The 7,039-nt window shown below is 41.5% G+C and overlaps 1 long non-coding RNA gene across 2 annotated transcripts in view; it reads left to right on the top strand.

Annotated features, from left to right (window-relative positions):
* LOC109289599 overlaps nt 1-7,039 on the top strand; it is a 127,806-nt gene that overhangs the window by 920 nt on the left and 119,847 nt on the right. The window lies entirely within an intron of this gene.

Genomic DNA, 7,039 nt, shown 5'->3' with positions numbered 1-7,039 from the left:
GGCCGGGGCCGGGGCAGCCCGGCGGCGATAGCTGCCCCGCGCCCCCGGGGAGCCGCGAGCGGCGCGGGGCAGGGAGCACTCGTCCCAGGGGCCGGAGCCCAAGCCTGGACTCCGGCCCCTGCTCAGCCCTTCCCAGGCAGCGCTAGAGCCCGCGGTAGGAAACCGCTCAGCAGTGACCCCGGGGCAGCCCTTGGCTTTAAGGTCTCACCTGCTCCCGATTTCCTCTTCCTCGTGAATCAAAGCAGTGTGGAGTACCAGCGCCGTGGGCTGGATATCTCAGTGCTGTAACAGTCCATTATCACTTGGACCCGAGGCACCGCTCTTGGGAGGCTGCCATCTCTACCTTGCTGGTGCTCCATCCATCCATATTTCTCCATTTTGGCTGTTTTATTCCCAAGCATTTTCCCAAGCTGGGAATCCTGCCTTGGCAGTAGTTTAAAGACCATTTACAAATTGCTGGTCAGGTATCTCTACAGCCCAGCAGCGATTTGTATGTTAGTTAGCAGCTGAGCCTAAACCAAATAAAAGATATTGCATGCAGTAGGGACCACTCTAAATGTTTGCCTCTGGGCAGAATGGCAAGAAGGAACAGCTATTTGGCAACCTGCAGGGGAAGGAATGTAAATAACAGTACCGGGAAATGATTTAAAGCATTACAGATTCTGACCTTGCTGCACTTACCTATGGCTTTATGCAGCTACTTACAGGTTGAGTACATATTTTAGTGTTATATTTTGATACCTAGATATAGGTAAGTAGGTGGTTATCATTAGGCATCATCCTTTAAATGGGTTGCCATTATGCACTATAATTTTCCTCAGTATTTTTCCACTGTCCTAACATGGCTCACATACTCATCCTATCCAAATCTCCCTCCTTTGTCCCTCCCTCCTCTGTCCCCTTCTCCATTTGCTCCAAACTAGTATGCTGTACGCTAGGAAGGCTAGGTTATGAGCTGAGAGCAGGCAAAATAGTCTTAACACCACCACGGCAGCAGGAAAACTCCAGTAAGAGTGGGAGTAGGAGAAGGGAGAGGGAAGTGAAGACCTTCCCAGCTGCTTGTGTTTATCTAGGCCTATATACAGATGGTCAATGACATGCACTCAGAAGATGCTGCTGACTAGCATGCTCTGAAGCAGATGGAAAGGCTTGGACACAACTGCATAGGTGCAGGCTATAGGCGGTAGGGAAGGGTCTTAGAGTACATGACTACAATTACTATGTTCCAGAATAATGTTTGACAACATTTTCCAACACAGATTTTAATAGTCTGTTTTCTCCAACCAGTATAAAAGTGTGCATATCATCAATCTCATTGTAATGAAACCTAGTTGGAACTGGGAGAAAAGCACATTAAAAGAATTTACTATTATAGGTTTAGTCAGTTTGCCACATCATACTAATGAAAAAAAAATCAGTTCCTGCTGCTGGGAGGTTGAAAGCAGAGATTGTACTAGATAGCATAACTGCTTATGCATTTTCTAGTATGTGCTATCTAAACCATGTTACACACTCTCTTTATTCATTGAAATTTCTGGCCATGGTTGAAATAGAGTTCATAACAGGGTAGGTGGGTGCATGAAGCATGTTGCCCCGATGGTAGATGCCCAGTCATCAGCACTAATAGGACTAGACCTTAACACAACGATTAGTTCTTAAAATTCTTGTGTCAATTCATCTTAGAAATGAGACATTTCCCATGTTATCAGGTGTACTTGTCATCTGTCAGGACAGGTCTGTTGAGCTGGCCAATACTGAGGCACATAAGTTTATTTTCATTCATTAGGGGTCTCAAATATATCCTGGTGTCATTTGGGTTTAATGTAAACCCTGAAGCTACCCTAGGATTTTGGCATCAGGTGTTGCAACTAGAGAAACATTGGTGATAAAAATTCAACATGAAAAAGTGGAGTGCTGTGACATGATGCTATGAATATAATCCTACTGTGTCCACCACATTCTGTGTCGCTCTTTTCTTCACTCATGGCAAAATGATTTCAAAACTGAGCTAGTGAAATTAGAGTTGTTGACTAATCAATAGCATTAGGCAATGCCATGTTGCAAACCTTCTTTTTGATGATGATTCACCCAGCAAGGAATTTAAGATTTATTTTAAACAGTTCACCTGTGTTAAGACTACAGCTTGCCTTCTCTATGGAAGGATTGTAACACACATTAGGTAGTAGGGCAGATTGCCTTGTCTTCACCAGGAAAAGACCTTATAGAGGCTCCTCTCTGGTCTTTCCTTTATTAGCTTGTTTTCTTAGAATCTCCCAATGTTGCTAGTGCCAGTGGAAGCTGATTTTATTAGAAGCAGCACTATCTCCGGTGTCTTGTCTACACTAATCTCCCATCATAGCTAGCACTTTTTTGATATTTGACATGCATCAAACTTTCACACCCTTGTAGTAATTCAGCAGTCCACTGAACATGTAGAGTTGGGGTTTCAATCATGTGAGGCACCTAGAGAATAAATGAAAGCAGCCCAGAAAGAAGAGGGCCAGTGAAAGCAAGATCATAGGCCCATCACCCCCCTAGCCCTTCTGTGGCTCTGACCCCACCTACTGGCCCAACACCTTATTTGCAGTAGTAGTGTTAAGGATCCCCGTCCCGGACACGTAGAGGCAGCAGTGTGTCTTCTCAAGACTTTCAGTTGATGGGCCTTGTATACACTACCTTAGCATATATGCTCACTCCCATCCAATTTGGCCGAAGTCCTCTTCTAGGGTCATGTAGGTGTCCCTTCTCCTTTTGTGCAATGGGTCATTAAGTTGACACCCCACTTACATTAACTAGTCAGTCCACATGTTCAGAGCTAATGCCCCATGCCCTTTTGCAGGTCCTGGCTGATCTGACTACATAGTTAAAGTAATAGTCATATTTTCAAGCTTTTGGATGTACCAATGGGATCTAGAGCCTTTTTTTAAAATAAGAGCTTTGATTTTGATAGTTAGGCTCTAGACATGGATCTAAACTGTCTGCTGTACTTCTCTCTTTTCTTACGAACTTCACAGTTGGAGGGCCTTTCTTGGCCAGGAGGAGGAGTTGAGGAGCACTCTGTGGAAGGCAGAGGCAGGTGCTTGCAGAAGTGAGGTGGAATGAACAGGAGGCTGAGTTGGATGCAGCAGGAGTTGGAGAGGGTTAGGCTGTGACAAACAGATGTTGCTGTCAGATTTAGGTTGGTGAAAAGCTTGTGAGGAGTGTCCCTGTGGGAGAAAATCCTTGGTAGGTGGTGGCTGGACAAAGGCTTGAGAAGTCAAAGTTCCTTTGAAAAGGGGTTAGCTTCCATGGTCATTGTGCCTATGTTGGAAGCTGGCCCCAAATGAAAGGCTTCTGTTGCAGAGCTGTGTACAAGAGACTCTGCGGCTGCTGGCTGGTTGTGTGCTAATTGTCCCTCATGGTTGGAGCAGTTTCCTAGCAGCAGATGCATGGTGAACAGTGCTACAAAAAGCAGGAGGGCAGTGTATAAATGTCCCCAGTGAAATACAAGCAGATCCTGGTCAGGAAACCTGCGTGTTAATTAGGTGCCTTTAATGGGAGTTGAGCTGCAAAGTCCTGGTACTGGTTCTGAGGAGCCCTAAGCTTTTCTGGAATTGCCCTCAGATGCCAAGCTGGGAACTGCTGGGTTTTGTCTGGAACTGTAGCTGCTTATTCTACTGTACCAAGCGTATCTTCTTTCTTTCCTTTTAGTTCAGCCCTAGTAAATTCCCTTTTTTAGTGTTTATGGGACTTACCAGGTTCTAGTGCAAATGGAACCTAAAATTAAATCAATTTCAGTGCTTACCTATGAATTGTGACCTGCTTGGTGGTAATGAGTACTTCAAGAGGTTTGGTGTATCCCAGTTCTCTATAACATTAATTGCACCATCCCTGTCTGAGGCAACCAAGTTACTGTATTTGGACAAAGAGCTTAGTAAGGTTGCTGATGCAATTACTAGTAGTTCATTCTTTTGGTTATCTGCCTTGCATAGACTTGATCCTCTAACTAATAGGTAATTATCTCAGGCACTAGATGTGTTCACGAAAATTGCTGCCTTCCCGTTGCCTAGAGGAGCCTAAGAATAGGAAGAAAGTGATATATTTTTGAAAGCAGGTTTCTTAATTGACCAAACTGGATACAAAGCTCTGCTGAAGAGTCATGAGAGAGCTGTTTATGAGAATTTAGAGGCCCTCTAATCTAGTTAGATGGCTCTCCCATAGGGATCCCTTTTTATAAATAATTATAAAAATACATAAAGTGAATCATTTGTTAAGAATACACCAGTGGGAGTTCTGTGACTGTCCAAATATACTACTAAATCTTACTCCAGCCCTTGTGCTGGGTTGGTTCTAGAGATTAAGCAGTTCTGACCCCATCCTACTTTCTCTTTGCAAGCCATGGCCTCTTGGGTTTTCAGTCTCCTGCACACTTACATATATATATATCATATGACACTACTAGATTAGGATTCACCCATGTGTAACAAGTGTTCCAAGCTAGGTCGTAAAACAAACAAAATTTAGATTCAGGCCTTCCTTGTCTGTACTAGAAAAGAGATACAAGTTTAACTAAATCAATTTGAGGTTGATCATTGTGTACCATTGTAAACCTTTTTGTAGATGCACTTAAACTGATTTAACCCTTGCTTAAAACAGCTTAACATGCACTGGATTCTTAACATCTATTGTTTTATTTTTCAACTCACTGGTGTGTGTCTGAGATGCTAGCAACTAGCTTAGAGTCACTATTCCTGTGTGACCTATAGAAAACACAGGATTGTGCTCTTGTGCTCTCTCTGTTGGCTTTGCAAAAACAGTTAATTAACCAATCCTCTATTCCCAAAGCTGCATGCATTCATGCTGACATCATCAATAAAGCTAGCATACAAACAAAAAAGCAAACAAAACAGTCATGATGGTATCCAATGCATTTAACCAGAGAGGAAATAAATCAATATTTGTCAAGTAGGGAAAAAAAGGGTAAAATGGATTGGGAAGGGGGTGTGGGGGGAGTGGGGGGAGGAAGGGAGCAGGCAGAGAGACATCCAGATTTCCTAAAGGCTCTTAAAACAAGAGATGAAAAGAAGATAACAGTATCTATTAACACAGACTTGTTTAAATATCCATTCCTGTGTTGACGCTGCTTGAATATACTCATGGCAGAGTTGAAGAAAAGAGTATCATGTATTAAAAATATTTCTTTATTGTAAATGTATACCAAATGTACAATTAACTGAATTTACCAACATACATCGTACATGTCTGAGTCTTACAAACTCAAAAGCTTATGTGAGCATGTCCAACGGGAGGTTAATCTTGTGGTTAAGGCACTAGAGTGTGACTCAGGAAATCCGAGTTTCACTCCCACTTCCGTCTGTGTATGACCTTGGGCAAGTTGCTCGAATCTCTTGGTATCATCTGTAAAAATGGAGATAATAATACTTCCTTAGTCCTACTTCAGTCTGTCTTGGGTACTTAGACTGTGCACTCTTCTGGTCTCTTTTGTTATATGTATGCTCAATATGTCATTACTTTATTGGAATAAAAATACTTATAAACATGTCTCTTAAAAAAAGAACTTCCCTGATTTCTAACTCTTGTATGTAGACCTGATGGTATTTTGCTGGAGAGCTCAGCATGTTTATGAGTAGCAAGCAAAGTCTGAAAGCCAGAATAGTTTAATGCCTGCTTAAAACTTTACTATATTTGTGAGAACAGATTTTATTGTCTATTTCTGTGAGAAGTCTCAAGAGACCACTGCATCTCTCACTGAGTTGTTAGATGTAACCACAATTGGATACAAAATTCTTTCTGTGGATAATACAAATATCTCTAGCTTAGACAACACAGAGAAAATATTTATTAAATTCAGTGCCTTGAGGAGAACATGACTATAGTTCATTCTCAGTCAAGTGATGTTTATCACAGATGAGTTTTGATCTGGACTTTGCAGTGATCGCTAGGCATACCTGACTGAGAACTAAAAAGCAAGTTTTATTTGTGGAGCAGTAAGCAAGCTTATTTAGTATCTTTACCCGACTTGAGGGACTATCTGCCAAATCCTAACCCTTGTAGTCTTCCTGGTAAGAGAGCATCTCTAAAATACAACTTCCACCACAACAGACTTCAGGTGGTTTTTTAATTCACTTTATTTATTCTCTAAGTAATTATTATTTCTTGATATAACAACAAAATAAGCATATGAAATTGTAAAAGTCATATTTAATTGGGGGAAAAAACCTGGTCAGTAAAAAGTCTAGTTTAGAAGGCATAGTACATTGGTTTAGAGATGTATTCACAGTTCTTTCCTGGATTGCCCCAGAGGTATGACAGGGAGGAAAGAGAAACAATAACTTGCTGATGATTATGTGGTTTTGTGAACAGTACAATGAATACAGACTCAGAAGACCTTGGTATACATTCTAGAACCATTAAAGATGGTTTGGTAAGGCCTTTGCTCATATGTACCAAACCAGCTTGCTTACAGTTACCACTAACATGGCAGTATCAATCTTTTTTTTCTTTTCTAAGGGCTATGTAAGTGAGAAAATTTGGCCTGATTACTGGATTATCTTTATTTTTTTTCCCACTGTGCTTCTGATACAAAACCCTCTAACAAAGCAGGCTGGGTTTGATTTCATCAGGAGTTTGAAATAAAAGCACACTAAGTGTGAAGTTTCAGCTTCGTGAGGTACTATCTCAGCGTGCTTTCTTCATATTTAAAAATGAGATGTTGACAGTGATATCAAGAAGAATACAATTAAATCAGGAACAGGGGCAACAAAAAGATCTTAGCCTAAGTTTTGAAACAGCTATTTGATGTCAGTATTTGATGTCTGCTTTTAGATGCTAAATTCCAAACACATTATTTTTAGAAAGGACCTAGTACTTTCTGCCACAAAGTCAGATCCTTTTAAGGTATCTCCAGTTAGGCATTCAGAATTGGAGACCCCTGAATTCACTGGTTATGTTTAAAAGTGTAAGGCCCCAGTCCTGTGACAATGGATAGCTTAGGAACAGGTTGTGATCCCTCTTGTGGCTGCAACATCTTCCAAAATCT

The sequence above is a fragment of the Gavialis gangeticus genome, unplaced genomic scaffold (assembly GCF_001723915.1).
Source record: "Gavialis gangeticus isolate Ggan-Ray unplaced genomic scaffold, GavGan_comp1, whole genome shotgun sequence".
In the NCBI taxonomy this organism is placed as follows: domain Eukaryota; kingdom Metazoa; phylum Chordata; order Crocodylia; family Gavialidae; genus Gavialis; species Gavialis gangeticus.
Note: the sequence above shows the minus strand (reverse complement) of the source record. Positions and strands in the feature narration are given on the sequence as shown.